General features: G+C 38.8%; 1 protein-coding gene across 1 annotated transcript in view; it reads right to left on the reverse strand.

Annotated features, from left to right (window-relative positions):
* The window catches only part of lingo2 (leucine rich repeat and Ig domain containing 2), a 478,838-nt gene that overhangs the window by 343,842 nt on the left and 107,151 nt on the right, over positions 1 to 27,845 (reverse strand). The window contains exon 2 of the mRNA XM_052149207.1: positions 525 to 589. The gene's annotated coding sequence lies outside the window, so the exon portion shown is untranslated. The remainder of the gene's footprint in view (positions 1 to 524; positions 590 to 27,845) is intronic.

A 27,845-nucleotide genomic window follows, 5' to 3' on the forward strand; every position in this document is an offset into this window, starting at 1 on the left:
TTTTTTACCATTAGTCCCCTATTTGGTAGTAAAACAATTGCAGGTGGCAGCCAAATAGTTTATAGTCGAGCTAACTCAGGGAATGACATATGTTGCACACTCTTTTTGTCAGTTTGTCGTATACTTTACAACAGCAGAAGTGTATTTCAAAGTTCTGTAATTCAGAATCATGTCAAATTGTTTACCATGAAGATATGAATAACCCAATCAGGGGAAAAAATCCTCAGCTTTAAGCCAAACAGTTTCACTTTTAGGAGATGAGGAAGACACCAAGCAGTGTAAATACAAGAAGAACTCTGTGGCAGTCTTTAACAAAATTGTCAATCTTTTTCTCTGAGCATGACAAATATGGTTTTGAAAAGACCAACAAACTACATGAAAGAAGCTTCTAAAATATTGCAAAATTTCCAATTTCTTTAACATTTCAGGATGTATAGTCAAGTCACTCTAGCGTATACATTCCGCCTCTAGTCCCCACAGGGCATATCAGCCTTAGTTCTCACAGACATAATGGGGTAACTTACCACTTAAAAACAGAACAGTTCACCATGGTAAGCCAACAGGAGGGAGAAGATGCTACATCCATGGCCTAAAAAGGAAACAGAGAGAACAAATCATGGAGAGGAAAACAAAAAAGAGTTCACTATATAAGAATTCACGTCATTAGCAGTAAATGGCCGAAAAAAAGGGATGGAATGCTTTGTGAGCCGAGAGGCTCACTCTTTAGATAACATAGGCCATGGTGTAAAGCTGCTTTCAGAACAGAGCCAGAGCATGGAAAGTAAAGTTCATCAGGTTTCGGGGAGGGGGAGGAAAAAGACTGTCTACATGCGGGCCAGAATTTGTCAACACACGTTTGTCCTCGTTTGTGTGCATTTTCTAACATATGCCTGCCACTGACTGTACTAAAAGAGTATCACAAAGCAGTCATAGTGTGCATGCGTTGAATGCGTTAATATTCACAAGCAATAGTATATAGTATACTTTGAAAGGCAACGTGGTCAACCAGACGCGATCCGATACAGAACGCAGAAAAAGGAAGTATACACTGGTCTTTCCAGTTTATACTGAATAGATTTGTGCTCCAAAGATATTTTTTTTTTCTATGTTTATGCAATAGAAACATCATATGGAAGAATTCATACAGCAATGCAGCAGTATAAGCCTGTATAAACATATTAAGGAAGAATGCATAGAGTAATGTTGCCTTTACCCAATTAATAATCCAGAAGAGACATGCCACCTGTGTTCCGCTGAACAGGAAACATTAACAGGACAATTTTATCCATTACAATACTATATATAACTGAACATGAACTTTAAATGCTGACATCAAAGCCCTTAGCACAGGTTAAAGTATTTGTATACCCTCAGTTTTAGAGTTTCAGTTCCACATGCAGCCTATCTGCTAAAAGTATCCTTCCTGTTCACCACCACCAGTCATTTTACATCATAACCTGAACAATTTTATCCTCACTAATGCTATGCCCCAGTTTTATATTGTCAACATCACCCTGTCAGGTAATTGTTCTTTAGGCATATATCCAAAGCAAAATTCAACTCACTCATTAAATGTAAACCATTTGAAGCAACTGTCAGATCAGCTTATTGAGATAGTTTTCAATGATATTAGATGACAGGCTTGTTCTTTATTTTCATTTCCCAGACATAAGCATGTCTTTTTGGTTTCAGTGTTATATTTGAAATAAACCAATAAAGAATATAAACTGTAGGTTGGAGGGGAGAAAGAGAGCCTGCCCATAATGAACTTGCAGTGATGCCTCATCTTATTTATTTATTTATTTGATTTATTTTCAGCAGGAGTGTATTTGAAAAAGAAAGTCAAGGAGTTAAGAGTAAATAAAGAAGTTAGGAAATGTTCAAATCTGAGACTGGCAGAGATTATTTTTGTTTAGATTTTTGTTGTTGTTTTTTTGCAGAGAAAGAAGTATTAAAGCAGACTATTAAAGCAGTTGGAATTGGTGAGAAGGTAATTAAAAATATTGCACAACCGCTGATGCAGTTAACATGCTCGATTAGTAACTGTTCCAGTTGCATTTCCACTTGCTGCAGATTGGTACGGTACAATTACAAACCATTCCCGACCCCGATTTCTCAGTACAGTGAGCTAACTGTGCTGAACTGTGCTGGTGGAACTCCTGTTGTGACAACTCACAATTGATGTTAAGATAAAAAAAAATATATAATTTTTACAAAAACAATTCATTATTCTTTTTAAAATTACACTATCAGCATATTTACAAGAATTGCATAATTTGTTAAATATGGCAGTTCTAAAATACATGCACATTTATCAACCTTTCATTCAAATTTGTATTCTATAAAATACTTTGTAATGAGTATATTTGTATTAAAATATATCAGTAAGTATAAGATATAATAACATAATTTTCTCAAATGGATTAAAAAATTAATCAATGGTGTACACACATGTAAAAGTAAAAATTACAGTGAAACCTTTACAGTGTGTTTATCCAGTGGTGTGAAGTTTGCTATTGATGCTGTTGGTTCTGAATTCAAAACCCCTCTTTATAATAAACAAAGTAAAAGTTCTATAAATTGGTGGATGGCAGTAATGGGAGTGAAGTTGGTTTCATATTTTATTTCAGAATTTCTGCGCAAAAATGTTTTTTTTTTATAAAATGACCTTGTAGCAACAGAGCAGTGGAACGTGCATTTGTATGCAGTGGCTCACTGTCTCGCATTGCTCTAGAGAACGGTGCTGCTCTTGAATATGTCGCTTGAACCAGTGTCCACAAATGACTAGAGTGAAGCATAATAAACCTGAAAGAGTTTTTGAGCAAAAACACTCACTAAAAGGAGAAGTAATGTGTAAAATAGATCACACTAAAACTGGATCAGAGCCTACAAGAAGTGTAATGGATTGACAAACAAGCTCCCAACATTTTATTTAATTTCTTTGCCTCGAAGGTACCATAGCTACTTTTTGTTAGTAGCCTGCCATGCAGCTAAATACTTTTATTTTATCTGTAGTGTAGCCACATCTTAAAAGAGTATCTTGATCGTTGTTAACAACTTTAAATTATAAGTAGCTTGTACCGTTTCATGCTACAGTTTTAAAGTATCCTCCTCAACACTGATTGGTGTGTAACATAAGTTAAACATCTGCAGTGTCATCCTCTTATTTTTACAATCACTAACACTAGAAAAGTAATTAGTGTCTTCATACCATCTCTTTGTTTTTCTCTCCTTCCCTTTATAATTTTCTTGTATTCTCCCTTTCTTTCTCTCTAGTCCCTCACATAAACTTCTGCAGGACAAAAACACTGCAGCCCAGCACAACTTCTCGCCTGAACTGAACAATTTTACTTTTACTGCAAATTATACATCTTCTCCCACTGCACTCTCTCAGCCCCTTTTTGCATACACCCTTGCAAAAGATCCTGCTTCTGTGCAGTTTACGCAAGTAAACATGCTCAGTCAGTCACACAGGTGAAGAGGAGAGAGATGGTCCTGTCATGGGAGATTCATCCAAAGGGGACTTATAAAGGACACTTCATGTGCAGTTATCATGCCTCTCGTTCCACTTTTAAAAGATGCAATGTCAAGTTATAACTCCAAAAAGTACACACCCTTACTTTTTAAACTTTCTGTTTGCTGTTATGCTGTTTTGAAGGCATCCTGGACCGTTTTTGCACCCATCTGTGCTATTTTTACTTCTTGGTGTTTTCTAAACATGTACTAGATGGATGTCTTTGATCATATTGATGCATTTCCACACAGTGACGTAACTACCGACAGTGCGTGCGGGGCTGCCGCACTAGAGGCCACAGTCTAAGGGGGTCCATACAGACCCTACCTTAAAATGTTAAACTGTCAGCATTTTTTAACTGACTATACCTTCATCAGCATAAAATACATACAATTTCCACAGAATTTCAAAGAGAACTGTTATATATTTATAGCTGGACTACTCACTATACATCTCATCCATGGTGACCATGGTGATGTTAAACTGTCTGCATTTCTTTTTTTTAATCTAAAATCTTCTAAATTATAGTTTAATATGACTTATACTTTATGCTGAAAGGCACAAATAATGACTTTAAAAATGAATAGCGGATTCATCCAAATAATGTAAAAATTGTTTTGTGACTGATAATCCAAAAATGGTAAATGTAATGGTAATTGGTCTGCACCTATATAGTGCTTTTTTAACCTTAGGGGTTACCATAGCGCATTGCACTGTGTCCCATTTACACACAAACACACTCACACTCATACACCAATGATGGCAGAGGCAAAAAGCACAAGAATAAAGTGACATTTTAAATAAACATATCCAAAATTACAACTAATTTATTAATCTGTGTAGCCAATATTTCTAAAGTATAAACCTTATGAATGAAAATGAGCATGGTGTGATTTCAGATCGAATGCATGGTCTTGACTCTGGTTGCAGTCTTTGTTAATTGTGCATGTATGGAGCTTGTAGAGTGTAACATTAATTAAGATATGACATCATATACACATTCCACTTCTTGAAATGTCTATGTTAATGTATCAGACGATTCACACATAATAATTTATAGCCTAAATCTGAACGTGATGTTAAATTCCTGACCTGAAGTGATTTAACGTCGGACCTTGTCTATCCGTCTCTTAAAGTTGACCACATTTATATCCACATCAGCGATTAAGATATTCTTTTAGTTAAGATTTGATTCTGGAAAAATTTCAAATGCTCCATAAAGGTATAAATGCTCAAGAGAATATTCATCTGTTAGGAATATTCTTCCTTATGTAAAATTAAGAAACTGAAACGCCATCTTTTTTCTTTAAATTGTGCTAAATTTGAAAATGTCATGTGTTCTTGAACCCTGGTAAGGCGCTATATCAATGTAACATTATTATTACTATTTAACTAAATAATGCTGTCATATCATAAAAATTCCTGATAGACTTGCTGGACTTTCACCTGTTTGTAGGGTATATTGATTTTATTTTAATTTATTTTAATGTTTGAATTTGTATTTATTATTCACTGCAAAATGTGTACTTGACATTTCACATTTTGCTTGACACCTGCCTCCAGAATAATGTTGTTATACATGCACAGACAAACGTTTAAACAATTCAACTTCATCTGGTAAGTGTTTTTTTATTTTTTTTTATAATAATTTTATAATAATAATAATAATTATTATTATTATTAATATTATTTTTATGAATATTAGGCTATTATTATTAAAAGGCATTTACAAAGCATATTTTATTAATAGAAAATATAAATGTAAGATTAACACAAAAAATGGGCTTAAGCCACGCCCACACCCGGATCTATGCTAATACAGAGACAGATAAAAATAATTTTGTCATATTAACAGCTATAGATACAATTACAGATAATGGACAAATACAACCTTCAAAGCACGCATCCTACCTAGCATACAGCCTTCCAAACGAGACACAGCCGATTAAAGGCCATTGAAACAGGCAGAAGACTTTTTTACACATTTTCACTTTGTCGATAACAAAATAGCGCGAAAGTTGGCTGGAAACTAGGCTATTTTCTTTCGCGCTAAACCACGCCCTCTGTATGTGACTGTTGCGCATTCTTGCTGTGTGTCAATGTTAACTTTTTAATGCGGGAGAAACAACTAGAAGTGTTCAGCAAACAGCCGAAGAAGAATCTTTATCAAAGAAGAGACAGCACGTGCGCAATAATCAAGAGGAATCTTTATGGTGAGTACGTTTATTTGGTTTTTGATGATATTTGTACATTCCCTCTTAGAAGTAAAGAATTAGTCAATGAGCAGCCCTTGGTCTCTGTCATCAAAGAAAGATGGCCTGGTTAGCAAGTTACATTTTGTCTTTACCTAATTTTGTCATGATTCTTTATAGACTTAAATGTTAACAGATGTTTTTTCTCTTTCACTCCCTCAGGTTTCCACAGAGTTTCAAAGCATCACTTGTGTGGACCTCAAAATGGCTTTCATGACATCTCTTAACAAACATGTCAATGCTCTCATCAAAATGTATCGAGCAAAGAATAAAGACCTTGCAGATGAGATGAAAATTATTCTGGACCATTTTGATGAGCAGGTATGAGTCCTATACTTATGAATCCCTTGAAATTAGTGGTTGTATCTGTAAATAACTGTCTTTTTGAAGTCAGTTTTTGTGAATTTTTTGCCCTGAGGCTCCCTTCTTTTCTGACACATTGCCCATCCAAACACATTTTCAGTGACACTCAATTATGATCTGCAAGGAATCATGCAGAAGTAAATCATAATTAAAATTATTTATTTCCCTCCCACAGACAACATACATCCTATCACATAGACACAATATGGCTCTACGGGGACTCCCCTTGTACCTCAGGGAGCGTGATGCAATATCCAAGACTTGTCTGGTAGGTTTTCAACTTTTGTTCATTATTTTCTTTTTGATCACCAATCTTTTATGAAATGTGTGGTTATATTTAATAAAGGTGCTGACATAGTTTTCATGTTGCTCATTTTCATCAAGTGTTTACATCAGGTTAGCACATAATGTGCCATGATTTGTTTGCAAGAGTTTATTTGAGCATTGATTTTTCGATTTAAACTTATGCACAATCATTTTTCATTAAATTGATATAATTCTTAGGACACTGATTTAGAGGAGACTTACGCAAGAGGAGTGAAACTGGGCATTCTTGAAGTCATGTAGGATGACCTCTCGCAGGCAACAAAGAGACTTCAGCACAGGGGCTTGTGTAGGGGGAGGCTGGGGGAGGCAGTGCCTCCCCTAGGATAAGCTCTGCCTCCCCTGAGAATTTGAGAAATAATCTGTCCATCTGATCAGAGGCGGCGGCAGCCGATTTTGCCGGGGCTTCAGCCCCGAATGTTTTGAGTGTAGCCCCGAATGTATTTTGAAAAGTTGACTGACAAATATGAAACCGGACAAAAGCCTATGTAAACCCCCGAAATCATAAGTTGCCTTATTTCATTGTGCTTTGGCTTTGCACATACTGCATACAGCCTGTAAAAATAGACATAGGCATAATCTAGCCTATAGAATAAGTTCCTTTGCTGTCGGTAGCCTATGGGCGACTCCGTTTCTTCCTCTCTGTTGAATATGCAGCAGGTAGAGGAGGAGCTTGCACAGTCGTTGACATCAATTAACATTACTTAGTGGCGAGTTAACAGAAGTTAGCAGGAAAGACAGCAAAAATTAAGCAAATGAGGCTTTGGGGATTTTTCCGAAAGAAGTCAGTGGGTAAGAATTCACATTTGTTTTTGTCCTTAAAGTCTTAAGATCATCATCTAGCTGGCTTTCACCCACAGTAGGCTAAACCTCAAGAGTTGTAGCCTCTAACCTCCTTATTTAGATTGACGAAGCTTGGTAGCTCCGAGTTAACGCAGTCACCTCTCATGCTGGAGACCGTGTCTCGAGCCCGTTCGGAGTGTACTTTTCTTCTTTATCAGGTGTTGTTTTCGCTAAGGATAACCAATAAGCATTAACATCAAATGTATGTGTGACTTGTTTAGTGATATTAGTTTGTAGTAAATATACACTTTGATTTGATTAAATGGTTTTGTAGAGTGTAGCAAAGATGAGCAACAGACTGAGGAGCAGCAGCTGTGCCAGAATCAGGCATGGAAACTGGTAACAATTAATAAGTCACTTTACTTTAGAGAAAGTTAAAAGTGAAACATTGTTTATCTCAGTGATCCTAATGAAAGGATTTTGATACAGTTCGATGCCATAGTGTGTTAATGAACTTAGACTAAAGTCATTCATGTATTGCTTTAACTTAGGATCTTATACATCATTTTGACTATTTATGTCAAAAAATATAAATTATTTATATTCAATATTTTTTTACCTCACTTTACTCACTATAATATAACTCTTTTGTGATGACTTTATGTTAATGTACATGAAAATTCAAGGATCATGATAGATCTAAGGGCAATCCCACTGATCTGCTCTTCCCAATACATTTTCTTCAATGGTATTGGTCTACAATTTGACATATGTAGCACTTGATGAATTAGTTGTTTGAAGCTGATTTGCAATAAGTTATGTGCTGTATCGGTTCTTTTGCATCACAGATGATTCAGGGAGGAGAGAGGATGTTGAGGATAGTATTAGAGTGGAAGATTTTGGAACTGTAGAAACAGGCCCAGCCAGAGCAAAACTCAAAGAATACCCGCTCACCAGCTTTGGACAACAGGGAAGTGGTTGCTAGTGTGAAAATAAAATTGTCTGGGCTAAGCCCTGGATGTCTTTCAATGCTGGAAACTCCTCTGCATCTGATGATAAATTACAATTTAAAAGTGGATTGTTTTGTGCATATTTTTCCATCGCTAGCAGATGAGTGAGGTCTGACACAACAAAAATCCAGTTTAAGCCCTATAGTCTAATAGGGGCCCTGTGCCTATCTCTGGGTTCCTGGCTTAGAAAAAGATATGCACTAAAACAGATTGTGTGTAGTATAGCTTAATTTTGCGCCAATTTTTTCAATTGTTTATGTTGCCCCCCAAACAAGCCAAATGCCCCCCCAAACATGATATCCTGGTAACCCCTCTGCTTCAGCATTATCCTGGAGGAAACTGTGGTCATGGAGGACCTATCTGACTTTCCCACTGCTTTCTCTATGCACTAAATATTGAGTATCCAAAAGGACTAAAATACACATCTGAGGCAGTACATCTTTGTGGGATTGGGAGAAAAGTGCCCCAACAGAGTTCAGTCCCTGAAGAATAAGATTTTCACTGTATAGGGAGTTTAAGATGCTTTGAGTATTTTCAAACGCTTCTATTGTTGGTGGGTACCTTTGGCATAATAATTTTAGTTAAGTTTTAGTTAATAATAGTTTTTTTTTAGATGTCATTGTATATTTTGTACTGGTGCTTTTGAAATTTTTAAGACTTAGTCTTGAATTCTCTTAAAAGTTAAATGCTTTTTTGTAATGTATAGTGTATACTGTATTGCAGTATTGGCTTAAATATTTGTGAATTTATATATGGTATCACAGGACTTTTTTTAAAGGTGCAATATGTACAATTTTTCATGTAATATTCGGCTTTTTCTTGCAAATGTGTGAACGGCTTGTAATGCAAATTAAAACAATTAGCCCATCCTGGACTTCCTAGGTTGCCTATTAAAGCCTGCAGACTGATTTTCATGCAAAGGGAGCGGGTCGCATTTGCAGAGAAAATCCAAAGAAAGTGACGTTTATGCGCGCTTCCTACTATTCAACAGCGTCAACAGACATTCGGCAAAACTAGGTAACGTTATCTTAGAGATGGAATCCAGCACAACACCGACCCAAACAACACAAACTCAGGATAAGCCAAAAATAAAAACAAAACACATTTATCTACTGAATCCAATCTGGCTAAGCAGGAATGTGATCGTGGTCGATCGAAATCTAGAGTGAACATTGGCAGGGCATTTGATTTCTGGAGGGACTTTCTTTCGATTTTGCGGATCAAAACCGACTCTGAATTGGCATTTTTCTTATTGGACAGGTAAGCTTACATAACAGCAAAGAATGTGAAATATAGTGCCATATAGACTGATCTGTGTCATTTTAGCTAACTTGATCTTGCCTGCTAATGCTGACAAATTGCAAGCTGCCTTGCTTCATAAATTTCAAATAATTCAAATGATCTTCTCTTTATACTAAATGTCAGGTTAATGTCAATGTTAATCTGTAATTATTCAGCAAGGTAAACTACAATAATACATTAAATTAATGGTAGACAATGTTCGAGATAATGCAAAAAGACCCATTCATAAGTGCAACATAACTTGGTTATACAGAAAATATATACATTCTATTATAATAAAACAAAAACACATCGATATATCAAAATGACAGTTGTGATGGAATCACATCAATATTGAACTGTGTCAACATATATATAATGTACAGTCTATTTTATAAACGGCTACTGTCATCCAACAAATTTAGCTAACAGTTGGCTAGCTAGTTAATGGCAACATAGGCTATCTTATAAATGCAGTCAATGTATCATGCATTTATATGCATTACTTCAAACTACAGTCTCGCATAGTCAGACCTGTATACTGTAATCCATATCTTCTGAAGCAATAAAATCAGATGTCAAGTTTTATAATTAATTTTAATGTAACATTTTGATCTCTTTCTCACCTAAAACTGATTGTATTGCTTCAGAAGACACAGATTAACTGTATTTGGACTGTATTTTATAATTTTTTTTCAGCTCATATCAGTGTGGAGTACTGGTGAACCAATTACAATATGATTCAAGCTTTGAAAAGGAATTGTTATTGAAAGATTGGGCAGTTAAAATTGGACTATTGGATGAAAAAACATAAGTAACCAATTCTATTCACAATATTTTCAAATGTCATGACTATTTGACAGTTATTGTGTTCGAGTTAACAGTTTGATACACACAAATGAAATGTGTTGGGTGTACATTAGGTGTTAATCCTAAAAAAAAATATTTTTAATGTTGTGGGGAGTTTGTTCATTTTCTTTGGATTAAGTTTCAAATATGGCTGTTTTGGAAGGGCTGCACAATGTTAGCCAATCACAATAGTGGGCATTTACACTGAAGTCTTAAAGGGCCAGGCAGCTTAAACCCGAGCGTTTCAGACAGAGGGCCAGGGACAGGGTGGAAAATTATAATATTTATGACTAATTTATGACTGTTCTGGTGCAAAAAAAAAAAAAAAAATACATATATTGGTTGATGTGAACATTAACTGAAACACTTGACTGTATCTGACTGAGTTTATGCATTGCACCTCTGCCATATGATTGGCTAAATAGATAATTACACGAATAAGTAGGTGTGATGGTGTACATAATAAAGTGCTCAGTAAGTGGACACATACACACACACATATATATAATTAATTTCATTTGCAAGCAAAATGAAAATTAGAACCTAAATATACCCATATGATTCGGAATAAAATAAAATAAAATTAGAAACCGAATTTAATCGAGAGATTGTGATTAGGATTTGAATCAGATCTGGAAATCTGTATCAATACCTACTCTGTTAAAGTGTGTTTTTCTTTAGTTTGTAAATGCAAGCAGGTTACTATTTGTTTGTTTTAGCAACTTTCCATTTACCGAGCTGTTAAAGCCTTTGAAAGCCTAGGGAAAACTTAAAGCTGGAATTTGCCTCATATTGCCAGAGATATGTTTCAAAGTCTCCCTCTGAAGCCAGACTTTAAGTCTCCAACAGATAATAATGTATCCCCAGGGTCCAAAAATAAACTTGATGCTCAGTTTGGCTTTTTTCACCCTGCTCACATCCCTTTCGCCACTTATCAGAAAAAAGTCAATACTCTATCAGGCTATGCCTCAGAAATCTGAGATGGACACCGTGGCAACGCTCCCATTTGCTCCTCACCTCTGGTGTCTGGAGGAATTAAGCGGAATGATTTATGATATGTATTCTCATAAATGCCCAGCATGCTTTCTAGATGCCTTGGATCGACTTGCTAGAGAACACAGCTTACGTTGAAGCAGCAGTAAGTAAACACAGAGCACCAAGAGGCAACTGCTAGCATTAGCATTAAGTGCTTCAATCCTCCATCGATCAGTTCCACAGATACAAATCAGAATGCAAATTTTCAGTTAAACCTATGAGCACTCAACATCAAAGCTGTGCACAAATGTGTCATGTGTGCCAGAATGTTGACGAAGTTATCAAATGTTTGAACTTCATTGGCTTAGGCTGAAAAACAACATGAACCATAAAATCTGCATTAATACCGATATACTACTTCTTGTATTCTTTTCCACTTCTGGTTCAGTGGGCACGTCAATCTGCTGTGTTCTTTGTCTTGTTTGAGACATGATTTCCAGCACAGGCTAGATTGACTGCTCTATCCAAATTGTCTCATAGAACACACCTTTTTTTTGTACTTTATCTTTTATTAATAAATCCTTGAGTTTATTTTTGGAAAAAATGTGTCTGTCCCTCTCTTTTATTGCATACTTTTGAGCCAGCTCGTCCGATTGTATTTATGCTTTCGTCCTTTGAACATGGCTTAATCAGGTTCGCTTGATTACAGCATAGTGCCATTTTATTTTTGAGGGAAAATCACAATTGAATATTTTCAAGTCACCAAGTATGCAATTTGTAATGGGACACACCTGTGGAAGTTTTGTTTGGTCTATGTTTTAGCGTTTGGTTGCAGTGTTAAATTCAACGACTGGTAAGTTACCTTTGTGCAATATTGATTGTTTTTTTAACTAGGAGTTTTCCCCTTGTAGGTATAGTGTTTTCTTTGAAACGTGTAAGATTTTTAGTTTTTGTAGTGTTGTGGTGAAAGCGGGTAGCCGTTGTCTTGGGGGCACATCTGTGATGTTGAGAATGTCGCTGGTCTGACCGCTTACATTTTTCACCCATCGGCTTCAGTGCATAAATTCCCTTTGCCTCTAACTGCATGAAGATTAGGTTTAAGAAGAGCTTATTATTGAGAAAGGTAGGTGTCACGAACGCAGGTGAAGATTCCTCAATCGGCCACCGGAGGTCTCTCTCACTCAAATATTAACATTGGACTACATTTCCCATATGCCCGCATACCTGATCTGATTACCCCACAGCTGTTCCTCATCATCTCACTATTTAAGCCCTGTCTGTTTGTTCACTCATTGCGAAGTCTTGTTTGCACTGGCTACATTTCTGAGCGTTTTTGCATTGCATTGCATTGCATTGCATTGCATTGCATTGCATTGCATTGCATTGCATTGCATTGCATTGCATTGCATTGCCTGTGTCTTGATCTTGCCTTGTATTACCACTTTACGATCGTTTGCTCCCTGTCTATTGATTACTCTGCCTGGAATTCTACTACTACTGCTGTTTTGCTGCCTGCCCCGAACCTCTGCCTGTTTACCCTGTTTCTGCTCTGCCTTTGATATTGTTTGACTGCCCTGTTTATTTGACCCTTGCCTGTCTGTACCCTGAACTTGCCTGTTTAATAAACCGCATGTGGATCCATCTCAACCTGAGTCCTCCTTACAGTAGGTAGTGGGGACTCTCCAGGTATTTGATTGCACACTTTGGTTGCTTATTAGTTTGTGGTGTTTTTCTTTATGGCTGGCATTGATGCGTTTATTAAGTCACGTTTGCATGCTTTATTGGAAAAGTGAAGGAACAACTTTCTTTTTTCAAAAATTACTGGCCTTTATGATATAGAGATTAGGGTTAAAAGACTTAAGGAAAACGAAAAACAAAGTTAAATCTCCTGAAGAAGTAGCAGCATAAGTGGACGATTTCATACTCACCCGTAAAAGTAGATTTGTTGATTGCAGCACGAATGATTAATGTAAATGTAGCTTGCTCCACCAGGTTTTTGAATAGTCTTCCTCCTAAATTTATTCCCTCTGGGTAGTTTGATCTAAAAATGTCATGCAATTACTGTTGTGAGGAAGGTTACTGAAATGCAGATGTGCTAGAGTTAAAACTTCTGTCAAGTCTGCTGCCTTTGCGGCTCCGGTTAATTCTGGTGATACTGATATTTGTGAAAATAAAATGTCTAATATGTATTGTTTGTCCTCATACTATTCTTTTATTACAGAAGGTTGAATGTTCGTGTTGGCAGTAAAGAAATCTCTGTTATGGTCTTATGTGATACAGGAGCTATGGATTCATTTATTTTGGAGTACATTATGCCCTTTTCTTCACAGTCTGACACTGGCTGCGTCCTCTCCATAAAGTCAAGCTCTTATCTGAATTGCTGTGGGAGTGCATCCAGCATTACCAGTTTAGGGAGTTCATATAGTTTGGGAAAAGAACTAGCCGGCGAACTTGTGTGGGCTAATTTGCCTACATCTCCCATAATTTAATCCAATGGTGCTGTAGTGCTTGATCAGTGCCCAGCGGTTGTAGACACTGTGTGTGTAGCAACCCATGCTATGACTCGAAGCACTAATAGTGAAATGGTTGATCAACCAAACGTACTGTTGAATCAGTTGTGTAGTCCTTTGCCTATGCCTGATTTATCTGCTTTGTCTTTTCCTGTGTCTGCAGATGAGATGGTAAAGAGCAACGTTCTGATTCATCCTTGGCTGAGCTGTTTGTCAGTTCTGTTCTTGAGGATGAGGTGCCTAACATCACTCAAGGGTATTTTTTGCAGGACGGGGTTTTGTTGCGGAAGTGGGTTCCCTATGGTGACGATTTTGTCAAGGACGCCCTTGTTCAAGTAGTGGTTCCCACAAATACATGGTTGGAAGTCGCACACGATCAATCTGGTCATCTTGGAGTGCGTAAGACATACGATCGCATGTTACAATATTTTTTTTGGCCTCGTTTAAAGCATGACATCTCAGCTTACATTAAAAAGTGTCACACCTGTCAGTTAATCAGTAAGCCCAATCAGAATTTGAAACCCGCTTCGTTGTATCACATTACAGCATTTGGTGAGCCCTTTGAGCATCACATTGTTGATTGTGTGGGCCCTCTACCATGTTCTAAATCTGGTAGTAATTACTTGCTGACTGTAATGTGTGTGAACACATTTTTTCCTGCTGCTTATCCACTGTGTAATATCACTTTATGCTCGATAATAAAAGCTTTGTTGCAATTTATGTCTATTTTTGGCATTCCCAAAATTATTCAAAGCGACCAGGGTACTAATCTTATCTCTACCAGTTCCGACAAGTTCTGAAACATCTGCCCATTAAACAACCTGTCTAGTGCATACCATGTGCAAAGTCCGGGCACACTTTAGAGATTCACCAGACACTGAAGACTCTCCTCCATGTTTTTATGTCCAGTTGGACAGGGACTGGGAGGAAGGTTTACCTTGGCTGTTGTTGGCCACACAAGAGGGGGTACAAGAAAGTACCAGGTTTAGTCCCAATAATCTAGTCTGGTCACAAAGTTCATGGGCTTTTGGCTGTGCTTCACGACTCACGAAAAAGATTTGTTTAAGCCAGAGAGTTTGCCAAAGTTAAAATCGAAAAACAACAATAAGTCATGAAACATCTGTATGATCACACCATCGAACGTCATACTTTTGAACAGGGAGATACATTTCTTGTTTTGCGTCATTATGTTGCTTATTTTCCTTTTGAGGCTATGTTTGATGGCCGTATGTTGTGGGGCATAAATTGATTGAAGAAAATTACATGATCGCTACCCCGTTTCGAAAAAAAATCAACTCTGTTGTGTCACGTTAATTTAATGAATCCCTACTATGAAAGCAATATCCTCCTCCTACCCACATAGAGGGTGAGGAGGAGAATATTGATCCCGATGGATTACACATTGCTTGGTTGATCGAATAATTCAGAGTCATTGAAAAGAATAGATTTCACTCTTATTCTGAGGCATGGCTCACTGTGAATTTAACAAAGTGTGAGTTTGCAAGGGCCACTGTGATATACCTGGGAAAAGTGGTGGGAAATGTTGAGCTCTGTAGGGTGCATTTGTCTGAATTATGCAATCGTCTGTCACAGCACATCAGAAAACAGTGTCTCATAATTCCCCTCACGTGCAATTTCAATCCTTCACTGTCATAGGTCATGAAGAGCTAACAAAACTTATCGAAACATCAAAAGCCACAGCATGTGGCTCCAATACCAACTAAGCTCTTAAAAGAGGTATTTCCAGTCATTTCAGAACCTCTTCTTAATATTATTAATTCCTCGCTCGCCTTAGGACATGTCCCAAAAAACTTAAAAATGACAGTTATCAAACCACTTATTAAGAAGCCACAACTTGATCCTGGAGAATTGGCTAATTATAGACAAGAAAATGTAGTATCCTCCCAAATATGTTCATTTCTACAGAGAAATAGAATATATGAACCATTTCGGCCTCAGGATTTAGGCCTCATCAAAGTACAGATACTGCACTTATCCGAGTTACAAATGACTTGCTCTTTTCATCTGATCATGGCTGCATTTCACTTCTAGTGCTTTTAGATCATAGTGCTGCATTTGAAATGAATAGATAACGACATTCACTTGAATAGGCTAGAGAATTATGTTGGCATTTGTGGAGTTGCATTAGCATGGTTTAGGTCCTATTTAGCAGACTGCTATCACTTTGTCTATGAAAATGAAGAATTTTCAAACCAAACAAAAGTAAAGTATGGAGTGCCACAGGGATCAGTTTTAGGGCCTCTGCTTTTTCCTTGTATATGCTTCCCCTGGGAGACATTATCAGATATCATGGAAGAAGTTTCCACAGTTATGCCAACGATACCAAACTTTATATTTCTCCAAAACCTGATGAGATTTTACAATTCTCCTAATTAGCAGAATATATAAATGAAATCAAAGATGGGATGGCCAGAAATTTCCTTCTACTCAATTCTGACAAAACAGAGGTACTAATTATTGGACCAAAAACATCTAAAAATAAGCTGCTAAAATATAATTTTACTCACGATGAATGTACTGTTACATCATCTTCAACAGCGAAGAACATAGGTGTTATATTTGATAACAATCTGTCCTTTGAAAATCTAGAACAGCATTCTTCCACCTAAGAAATATTGCTAAATTACGAACCATGCTCTCTGTTGCTGATGCCGTAAAACGAATTAATGCATTCATGACCTAAAGACTAGATTATTGTAATGCATTACTGGGAGGATGTCCAGCAAGATCAATAAATAAACTTCAATTGGTTCAAAAATTGCAGCAGCAGTTTACTACGTACACAGCTTTGAATAGTCTAGCTCCGCAGTACTTAAGTGACATTCTGCCACGCTATATTCCACCAAGTTCATTACAATCGCAAAATTATAGCATGTTAATAGTTCCTAGAATATCAAAATTCACAAAAGGAGGTAGATCCTTTTCATATTTTGCTCCTAAACTATGGAATAGTCTCCCTAACACTGTTCAAGATGCAGACACACTCACTCAGTTTAAGTCTAGACTAAAGACTCATATATTTAGCCAGGCATACAACTAATTTATTCTTCAACTCACAATTACGCTGTTTAGTTAGGTCTGCCGGAACCAGAAACAGTGATCATGATCTATAACTCTGCAATAAATTGAATGGCATCTATGCTAATATTATTTTATTGGTTTCCCTGTCTCAACCTCGGGACTCCTATCCTGAGGTCATCAGAACCAGCTGGATCCATCTCCATTCCTGCTTTGTGTTGGACTCCACTGCTACGTGTCGCTGTGTGATGATGACTAATAGCAGCCAGTGCCAGCCAAACATCACTTCAGTCTATTACGATGGACTTCAGAGGATGAACTGATGCCAACTCCAACCATAAGACATGGGATACTTCATATGCCATTGCCTGAACCTTGGATTTAGGATAGACCTCACCAAAATCACTGGCCAGGTTGATATACAATGCACCTCACTGATCTCTGACTGCATATCTGCCTAATGATGGACTACACTCTTGAAACGGAATACATCAACTATATGCCAACAAAACCCTTTATCAGCCAACTAACAAGGATATTTGCATTTACAGTATGTGAACTTCTGCAGTTAATACAGGATGGACTTCAAAGACAATAGTCATTAATCTAACAGTTCAAACAAAATTTAAACACTGTTTAAACACTGTCTCTTAACACTTATTATTTTAATAATTTTAAACCATGACTTGCACTATACATAAGTAATATTGGCATTATATTCAGGATGTTAGCCAGAGGGGAACTGGCCCCCACAGTGTTTCTGGTTTCTAGGTTATTTTTCTCCATTAACCAACATTTTATGGAGTTTTGTGTTCCTTGCCACAGTCGCCTTCGGCGTGCTCACTGGGGTTATAAATACAATTATTATTGTATGACTTATTTTTAAACAAAATTCACAGTCATACTTGATCAAACTACACAATGATGACAAAGACATTATAGACAATACCGTTTTGTTTTCTGTTATTGCCGGATCTTCTGTACAGCTGCTTTGAAACTATGTGTGTTGTGAAAGGTGCTATACAAATAAAAAAGACTTCACTTGACGACTCTAATTCTTTGGATTAACTTAATATTGGACCTATTGACTTGAATAAAAACACTTCATATTGTCATGTTTATTCTGTTTTGATCATTTATTTTGAAAATGTAGTTCCTGTTGTCATGTCATGTGATTTCATGTTTCATCGTGTGATCTTGTCATGAGCTTCCTTGATGTGTCTTGTTTTCATTGGTTCATTTTTTGATTACTTTCCATTGTCTTGGGTGAGGTATTGCTAATGTAACTTTGTTGGTCAGGTCAAGTCTATGTCAAGTCAAGTTTTTGTCTCGTTCAAGTTCACTTTTTTTAGTTAGGGTTCTATCACGTTGTCATTATGGGGTATTGTTTGTAGAATTTTGAGGAAAATAATTAATCAATTTTGGAATAAGGCTGTAACATAACAAAATGTGGAAGTGCTGTGAATTCTTTTCGGATGCACTGTAAATGTACATTACAGGTTTTACATTTTTTGACTCAATAAGACAATGTATATACTTCACAGTGGATATAATGCCACCTAATTAACATACATGAACCAAGCTGATGAGCTTTATAATGTGACCCCACTCGTTTCAGATTCCTGGGCCCCTGCAGAATACCTCTAAAAACCCCAGAAACCTCAATTCACCGGGTGAGAGAAGAACTTTTAATTGAGTTGTCTGCAAGGTCCTAATGAACCATATTGTGTGGTTTAGTAAACAGTGTGATATTTTCACAATGGATGTAGCTGACACATTTTAGCTTGTATATATATAGGCCACTGAATGCTAATCACCCCTGACTTTACCCACCACTTACAAATACCTAATACAATCCTTGCCCCAATGTAACACAAAGTCTCTACGGCATTAGAAGCATGCAAAATGTGCAAAAAGAAATAATACAAGTGCTCCTGAGTCTGGCACTATTAATGGAGAAAATTCTGCTATATTTTCCACTGTGGATTTAATAACATTAAGCTGTTAGTGCAAAAACTGTATGACTCACAGCATTTGGAAAGTTTATCAACTGAACGGAGAATTTGAAACCTTGCATTACTGGCTTTTGTCTTTCCGTCGTAGGTTATTTGTTTAATGGATAAAGCCTGAAGATCACTCTAACTGTAATGAAGAAGACTAAGTAGCTGCAGTTGAATCAGCAATGTTCCATAATTCATACCAGCAAACAACAATAGAAATATATGATGTGGTAACATTGTGGATGTAGCTGTTAGTATGAAGAATGAACAAACTCATTGGTCATATTTGCGAATTTTGATGGTTTTATCAACGAGAAAATCAACAGAATTTAGCACTTTCATACCCCTGATGCCCTTACCTGATTGAGATTATTAATACAAAAGCAGATATACAGAGAATATATTATAATATTTTTTTTTTTAAATGTCTGCATGCAAATATCTAAAATTTGACACTGATAAAATTGCAATGAGAAATTATGCTTGTGTTTTTCTATATCCGCATCTATTTATTTATTTTCCTTTCATTGATAGTGAACGACATCTTTATAAAGAGGAGTCTAGCTTTTTTAAGAAATCAGTGACTAATACAACTGCACACTTTTTTTTTGAAAATGGGAGAGTCAATTACATAAGTCAGCACACTAATGTGTAACTCTTGACTTAAGTGTGCTGTTATTAAATGCATGCTCAATTCAGAGTAAAACAATGCCATTTAAATCCATCTGAATTACTTCTGTGTCAGCATCAGAGCCAGTGTGTGCATGTCTTAGGTGTCAAACATTGAATTTAATGTAATAATATCACAATAAACTTGTAAAATGATTCAAGACCTGCAATACCACCCATTCAGCATTCCTCTTGAGAGGAGGAAAGGGGAGACTGCGATTACTGACAGAAAAATAATAACTACGATAATAATAGCATTGATGCAATTAAAGTGGGTATGACTGAGACGTGGTGGGGGGACTCTGTTCAGATGGGACTCATTGGCTTTTCACTTTACATGCTAATGCAGCAAGCACTGGACCGGCAACAGAAACCATTTATATTTTATGTTATTAAAATTATTTCTCCTAATTCTCCTTTTAATTTTTTTCTTCGCTTGCTGAATCTTTTATTCTCTCCTCTCTCTCCTCTGCGGTGATAATTGAGAGTATAGGATTGCACATGAAGTTAGATAAATCCTCATAGAAATGAAAACACGTTGTCAAGTAAAAAAGGAATGAGAATCAGAAATTCATGTATGCCAGATTCTTTCATCCAAGCCTAATCAGAAAAGCAACACACTTTTTTCTGAGAGGCACATGACTTTGTAAAATAAAGATCAGTGATCAGTCATTCTAATTAAGTATGTCCTCACTTATGAAGGCCCATGACAACAGAATAGCAATACAATTCTCTTCGTTTAGCCATGTCTTTACTTCTTTATATACTCTTACAGCATTGTCTTTCTCAATGGAGTTGCCATCTAACAGCCTTTACAAGCAATAGTATAATGAGATATATAGTATACCCTCCAGTGAGTGTTAATAAGAAAATATGAACAGCATTCTATTAATTCTCCTGTTGTGCTGTGCTCTGGATGTCTGCCGGATCACTGCTGAGCTTAGTCATCGAGATCATTCGGCGATGACAGACGTGTCACTAATGATCTGCAAATGCGCAAACAGTAGATGATGAAAAATGTTGGGGACACTCTTGTCATAACACACTGTGTGTGCAAGTTTCAGCATGTCATGGACCTAAATAAAATAAAATTAATGTATCATGAGTAAAAATAAAAAGTACATTTTTTCTGATACTGTTGATAATGATAGGGGTCATTTGAAAACATGGTACTGTTATAATGTGCTAACAGTCTATATAGCAGTGCTTCTGAACTGGTTTTGCTTCAGGACCCACATTGGACAACAGTTTGCAACATAGTCTCAAACCATGGACCGCCAAGTCTGTTCACAAACCAATTGATGTTTATTGCACACAAAACTGGAAACTGTTTCAAAAGTTATTATTGTAAGTCCTAAAATAACTGTAGTTAGTAGAACTTCTGAGAGTAAAAGCACACAGGATTTATATTTTTATTAGCCAGCCTGGAAATTCAAAAGGTTTTGGAATGATACAACAAGAAGTTTTGTGTAGCGATGTCCCAATACCATTTTTTTGAGAACAAGTACCAATACTTCTTTTTTGGTACTTGTCGGTACTGATACCTCCATTTCAACAGTTTATTTCAATTTTATAATCAAAATTGTGTTTAAATAAATGAATGCATTAAAACTTTAATCAAATGAAAATATAACAATTCATTTTCAACATAATATTGTATTATTTTCTTTCAAATGTATTCATTTTATACAGAAGCTCACAGCACAATCCAAAATAAAGCATTGGAGTTATATTTTGTCAAATTATGTGCTGCATAAAAGAGCATCACAGATGTGAGATCTTGCTTAAATACTGTATAATACAGTTACTATTTATTTATTATTAGTAGTAGTAGTAGTAGTATTTGTAGTAGTAGTAATACAATTAATATAACATAACTTTACATTAATTATATATTTCTGTCCTACTTTTTTCCATTTAAATTTTGCTTTTATTTTGACAGAGCTTTTATCTTGTGTAGTATTTCTGTATATTGACGGATGTTTTTCAGTCCAGAAAAGCCAGTCAAAGTGATTATTAAACCGCAAAAAGATACTATTTAATTAAAAAAGATTGCACTCTGTATGTGCCTTATGCTACAAAGTGAATTAGCGCTATGCTCACTGTCATCTGCTACAAACAGAGCGTTCGATGCTTGTGACTGTGTTTTCCTTGTGCTTTAAACGGAATGAGTAGGCCACATCCGCACAACACTGGTTCCACACATTTGTCTCGGGTTACTTAACTGTAACCCCTGTTCCCTGAAAAAGAGGAACGAGATGCTGTGCTGATTTAGCGCTTTGGGAATGTCTTTAGGAGTGACGATCTGTGAATATGTGTGCAACATGTCAATGAAATTGACTAGAATTTATAGCCTCCGCCGGTAACATTATCAGTCAGTCAATCAATCAATCAATCAATCAATCAATCAATCAATCAATTTTATTTATATATAGCACACTTAAAACAACCAAAGTTGACCAAGGTGCTTCACAGGTTAAATACAACAACATGACACTACTCACACAATAAAAGTACATCAATATTACATTTGTAATATACAGTATACGATATGTAGTGATATTAAAATTAAAGTTACCAGGAAAATAACAGACTTAACTCGAAGGAAATGCCAAAGAAAATAGATGTGTTTTTAACAATGATTTAAAACATTCGAGAGTTGGGCAGGTTCTGATATGGACTGGCAGTTTGTTCCACAGGTTAGGGGCAGCTACACTAAAGGCTCGATCACCTCTGGTTTTTAGTCTGCTTCTAGGTACATCCAGGAGGAGGAGATTGGCGGATCTCAGCGCTCTAGCTGGAGTATGAACATGAAGAAGCTCCGTTAAGTATAATGGAGCCAATCCATTTAGACATTTAAAAGTTAAAAGTAAAATTTTAAAATCAATCCTGTAATGAACAGGGAGCCAGTGGAGGTAGCGCAACACAGGTGTGATGTGGTCCCTCTTCCTCTTTCCTGTCAGGAAGCGGGCAGCAGCATTCTGGACTAACTGCAGATGCTGAATCGATAACTTGTCTAAGCCCACATATAAGGAGTTACAATAGTCAAGGTGGGAAGTTATAAGGGCATTTATCACCCTCTCCAAATCTTTAGGAGGGAGATAATCCTTTACCTTGGCTATAGTTCTCAACTGGAAAAAACACGATCTAACAGTGGCGGATATCTGTTTTTCAAGCTTAAATGCACCATCCAATACAACACCAAGACTCCTCACAGATGAGCGGCTGTTTGAAGTTAAAGGGCCGAGAGAATCTCCATCAAGGAGTTCAGGGTGTCCAAACACTATGATCTCTGTCTTGTCTCCATTTAAGTTGAGGAAATTTAGATTCATCCACATTTTAATGTCCTTCATACAATCAATCAGGGGCTGCAGTGGGCCCTTTTTTTACGTTCAGGGGCAAATAAATTTGAATATCGTCTGCAAAACAGTGAAAAGAGACATCGTACCTCTCAGAGATGGAGGATTATCAGGATGCGCCGGTACAGGGGCTATAAATAGATGCGCCACAGGTGCATCGTCAGGTATTTTGTCTGAAGAGCAGTTGCATCCTCAGTGCGGCAGTGAAGCACAGCATCTTGTTCGACTTTTTCTGGGAACAAGGGTTACATTTAAGTAACCCGAGACGTTTCCTATCAAAAGTGACACTTTGATGCTGTGCTGATTTAGCGCTTTGGGAACAAGAATACCCACGGCGCCACACTGCGGATGTCTGGACCCCTTGCTGTTGTGTAGTTGTGCTCACAAGAGCTCGAGAGGTCTCAGACATGAGCTTGTGATGTTGACTCAAGGACATAAGAGCCTGGAGTGGCATGAACATCCAACTATAAAATCTTATGAATATGTGCGGAGAGGACCAGCCTGCCGCATAACAAACATGCTGTAGAGGGACACCTCTAGCCAAGGCTTTAGAAGAGGCGATCCCTCTGGTAGAGTGAGCCCTGAGCCCTACTGGTGAAGCTTGACGACGCCTCTTAGGCCAGGGCAATATCATCCCTCACCCAATGCGACACTGTCTGCTTAGTGGCGGCCGGCCCCTTGTTACGGCCCCATGACAAACGAATAGTTGCCCTAACTTACACCACTGGCTAGTGCAGTGAATGTAAGCTTGAAGGGAATGGACTGGACACAGTCTGTAAAGTCTTTCCTGATCCGGCGTTGTAAACGGCGGGGAACAGAAGGCTTCAAGAGTGACCGGATGTACGGCCGAAAAAGGAACCTTAGCCAGGTAGTCAGGATGTGGGTGCAATTTCTATTGCTTTACCCATTCCTGGGGCAAAATCTAAGCAGGATGGCAAGACAGACAGACAGAGCCTGCAAATCCCTAATTCTTTAGAAGTAATCGCCATAAGAAAAACCATCTTGAGAGTCAGAAGTTTATCAGATGCTAACTCTAGAAGTTCAAAGGAGGTCTCAACCAGACCCTCAAGGACTATTGCTAAGTCCCATGAAGGGATCCTGGTCCTAGCAGGAGGTCTTAATCGCATGGCTCCACAAAAGAAGTGAGCGAGCAGAGGATGTTTCCCCAATGGCATCCTGTCAATCAAGGCGTGGCAAGATGACAGAATGGCCACAAAAACCCTGAGAGTGGCAGGGCATGTGCCTGCTGATAGTCTTTCGTGCAGAAAGTCCAGAACTGAAGCAATCTGGCAGTTAACTGGATCTGCATTAGGTGCACTGCACAATCTTTCAAAGACACCCCATTTATTGGCATAACATCTTCTAGTAGAGGGAGCCCTAGCACTTAGAATGGTCTCGATAACTTCAGGTGAAAGCCCAGTGTCCCTCAGTTGTTACCCTTCAGGGGCCAAACATGAAGGTTCCACAGCTCGGGCCCGGGATGAAATCTTGTCCCCTGCGCCTGAGACAGAAGGTCCCTCCTGTCCGGAATCACCAAGGCAAGCCGTCAAGGAGAGTAAGAGGCAGGACCCTTTCTGGCGAACTCTGGCCAAGACTCCCGGGAGTAGAGAAACTGGAGGAAACGCATACAGGTGCATTCTGGGCCATGTTTGTGCCATCGCGTCCAGACCCAGGGGGCTGGGTGACTCAGAAAGAAGTAGAGGGGACATTGCGCTGTTTGTTGGGAAGTGAAGAGGTCCACTTCTGCTCTGTAAAAGCTCAACCAGATTTGTTCCACTACCTCGGGGTGGAGTTTCCACTCCCCCGCTGGTATTTTCTGTCTGGACAGTAAATCTGCTCCCACATTCAGGCATCCAGGGATATAAACTGATCTGATTGACAGGAGCTTGCCCTGGGCCCAAAGGAGAATCTGCTGTGCCAGTCTGTTCAGCTGGCATGACCGTAGACCTCCTTGATGGTTTATGTAAGAGACTACCGCTGTGTTGTCCACCTGCACCAAGACATGGCAGCCTCTCAGGAGGAAGTACTTTAGGGCCAGGAATACAGCCATCAACTCGAGACAGTTGATGTGCCAATCAAGCCGACGACCCTCCCATTCCCCTTGAGCTGGATGGCCACTTAAGACCACTCCCCAGCCCGTCAGGGAGGCGTCTGTTGATAGCAGCTTGAAATACCTAGAGTGGGACCCAAAGTGAGGAACCGGGGTCTGAACCACATAGAAAGGGTACGTAGCGTGTGGCGCGTAAACCTTATCAGCCTTAGGGGACTGGCCCATGAATGAAATCCCCTGGCTTTGAGCCACAACTGAAATGGTCTCATGTGCAAAAGGCCCAAAGGGATCACTGAGGACGCAGATGCCATGAGACCTAGTATTCGTTGATACTGACGAACAGTGCAACCTTGCCCTAGCCTGACTTTACTCAGGGTGTTCTGAATGGACTCGATTCGAGCGGGAGACAAATGTGCCTGCATTATGATCGAATTCCATACGATCTCAGATAGGTTGTTTTCTGAGTGGGAGAGAGGGCACTTTTCTTGACGTTGAGCCTCAAACCCAGAGAAACAAGATGAGCTAAGACGATATCCCTATGCTGTAATGCCAGTTCTTGTGACTGAGTTGGTATCAGCCAGTTGTCTATATAATTCAGAATGCGGATGCCCCGGAGTCCATGCACTTCGTGAATGTGCGGGGTGATAAGGCAAGGCTTCCAATAATGGAAGAACCCAATATTGGAAAGCTTAGCCCCCGAATGCAAACCTCAGGAACTTCCTGTGTTGTGGCAGAATTGCTATATGAAAATATGCGTCCATGAGATTGATCGTGACCAACCAATCGTGATGTTGTATTTGAGACACAACCATTTTGACGGTTAGCATCTAGAACTTGAACGCCTGACTGAGCGATTCAAGCGTCGAAGGTCTAAAATCGGACGCAACCCCCCATCCTTCTTGGGAACAAGGAAGTATCTGCTGTAGTAACCTGACTCTCTCTCTGGAAGGGGAACATGTTCTGTGGCCCCTTTGACCAAGAGATTTTGCAGTTCTTTCCATAGTAGACATGCTTGTTCCAGTTTCACGGTAGTGGGAACCACGCTGTTGAAACGCGGAGGATGGCGAACGAATTGAGTTCTGTAGCCTTCTCCTACTGTTCTCAGGACCCACATAGAAACACCCGTTAATAGCTTCCACGCTGCTAGGTTCTCTGATATGGGTATCAATTTTGACACTTCCTGTTGAGGGGATGCCTAGTGTTCAGCGTCCTGGACTACGGCAGGAAGCAGCGGAACACACAACATTTAGCTGGAAACCGATAACTCCTGGAACACCAGAGGCGGCGGGAATGGAGATGTTTCGTGGGGGTATCGGGAAGGTGCAGGTGAATGTCTCATGCGTCCCGTCCCAAGGGGGGGCTACCCCTACAAGGCTGGGAGAAAGACCGTCAGGACTTTCTCTTCCTTGAGATAACGGTCCTGAGGTCTTGCTTTGGGGGCTGCTGAGGAAAACAAGCCGGTCCCCAGTTTCTACGAGGGAGAGCGTGATTCACGACGCTCTGTTTTTGAGCCTCCCTTCTAGAAGTACCAGGGCGGGGCTGGGTGGCCCTTCCCCTGAATGCGGCAAGGAAGGAATTGCCCGAAGGCTTCCTCATGACTTTTTGTCTCCTGTTCACAGAGTCATCAAACAAACCAGAAGGGGGATTAAGAAGGAAGACTTTGTCCTTGTCTCTGATGCCTGACAGGTTCAGCCATAAGTGTCTCTCCATGCTGACCAAAGCAGCCATAGACCGGCCAATGGCGCAAGCCATCTGTTTGGTCACCCGAAGATTCCTCAGTCACTTTATCGTGCGAGGAACGCTCAAAGTTCGCAGACTCTTGAGATTTGGTGTCCAAAGAACCGAAGAGGTGCCGGAGCACGCTTCAAGATCACAAGAAGGACCGGCTGGATCTGGGGAGAGACCGGACGATAGGGAAGAACCCTGTAGCAGGGCGGAGGGCGGGGCCGGGTCGTGATCCTACGCACCCGGTCCCGTATTAGGCTAATTATGCCTCCATGAGGGTTAAAGGCTGACTACAGGGGACCGTGCGGCAGAGAGAGATTGTTTATGGACATGTCCGTCATGTGTGTGTTTATGTGGTCTTTTAAGTTTATCATTAAAAGTATTATTTATATTGAAAAGCTGGTTCTCGCCTCCTCCTTTCCATTGAATACGTTACAAACCCGTCTCTCCATCCTCGGGCAGATCCATATGAGAGCCCCACGATGGAAGAGTGGGCGTTGACTCTTGGAAGTAAGCAAGACGAGTGCGAAGCATTTTGACTGAAAGCAGATCGCAATGCTTGCACCCGCCCCACCCCAACGCAAGAGCTGCATGCTCTTCCCCCAAACACACAAAACAAAACTGGTGTGTGCCTGTTTCAGCCATAGCTCATAAACACAGGAACACACACCACTTGCTTTGTTTATCAGTCTTTTTTTTTCTTTCTTTTCTTTTTGAAAGAGAAAGTTTTCTGCGCACAGCCTAACAAATTCTAACTCCTAACAGAGGAAAATAGAAAGTTTTTTACAGGGTTGAGAAGCACAATACACACAGAGTGCTCTGAAGACAAAAGACCTGACAATGCACCTGTGGCGCATCTATTTATAGCCCCTGTACTGGTGCATCCTGATGATGTCACCGGCAGAGGCTATAAATTCTAGTCAATTTCATTGATGTGTTGCACACATATTTCACAGCTGGTCACTCCTAAAGATGTTACAAAAGCGCTAAACCAGCACAGCAACAAAGTGTAGCTTTTGATAGGGAACACAAGTGCTCACATTTGAAGTGTGTTGCACATGCAAACTATATATTTATCTCATTAAATCGCATCTCTTGTGGTTTGATAATCTCACTAGGACATAACGTGATTTAAATTTGTG

The sequence above is a fragment of the Xyrauchen texanus genome, chromosome 19 (assembly GCF_025860055.1).
Source record: "Xyrauchen texanus isolate HMW12.3.18 chromosome 19, RBS_HiC_50CHRs, whole genome shotgun sequence".
Classification (NCBI taxonomy): domain Eukaryota; kingdom Metazoa; phylum Chordata; class Actinopteri; order Cypriniformes; family Catostomidae; genus Xyrauchen; species Xyrauchen texanus.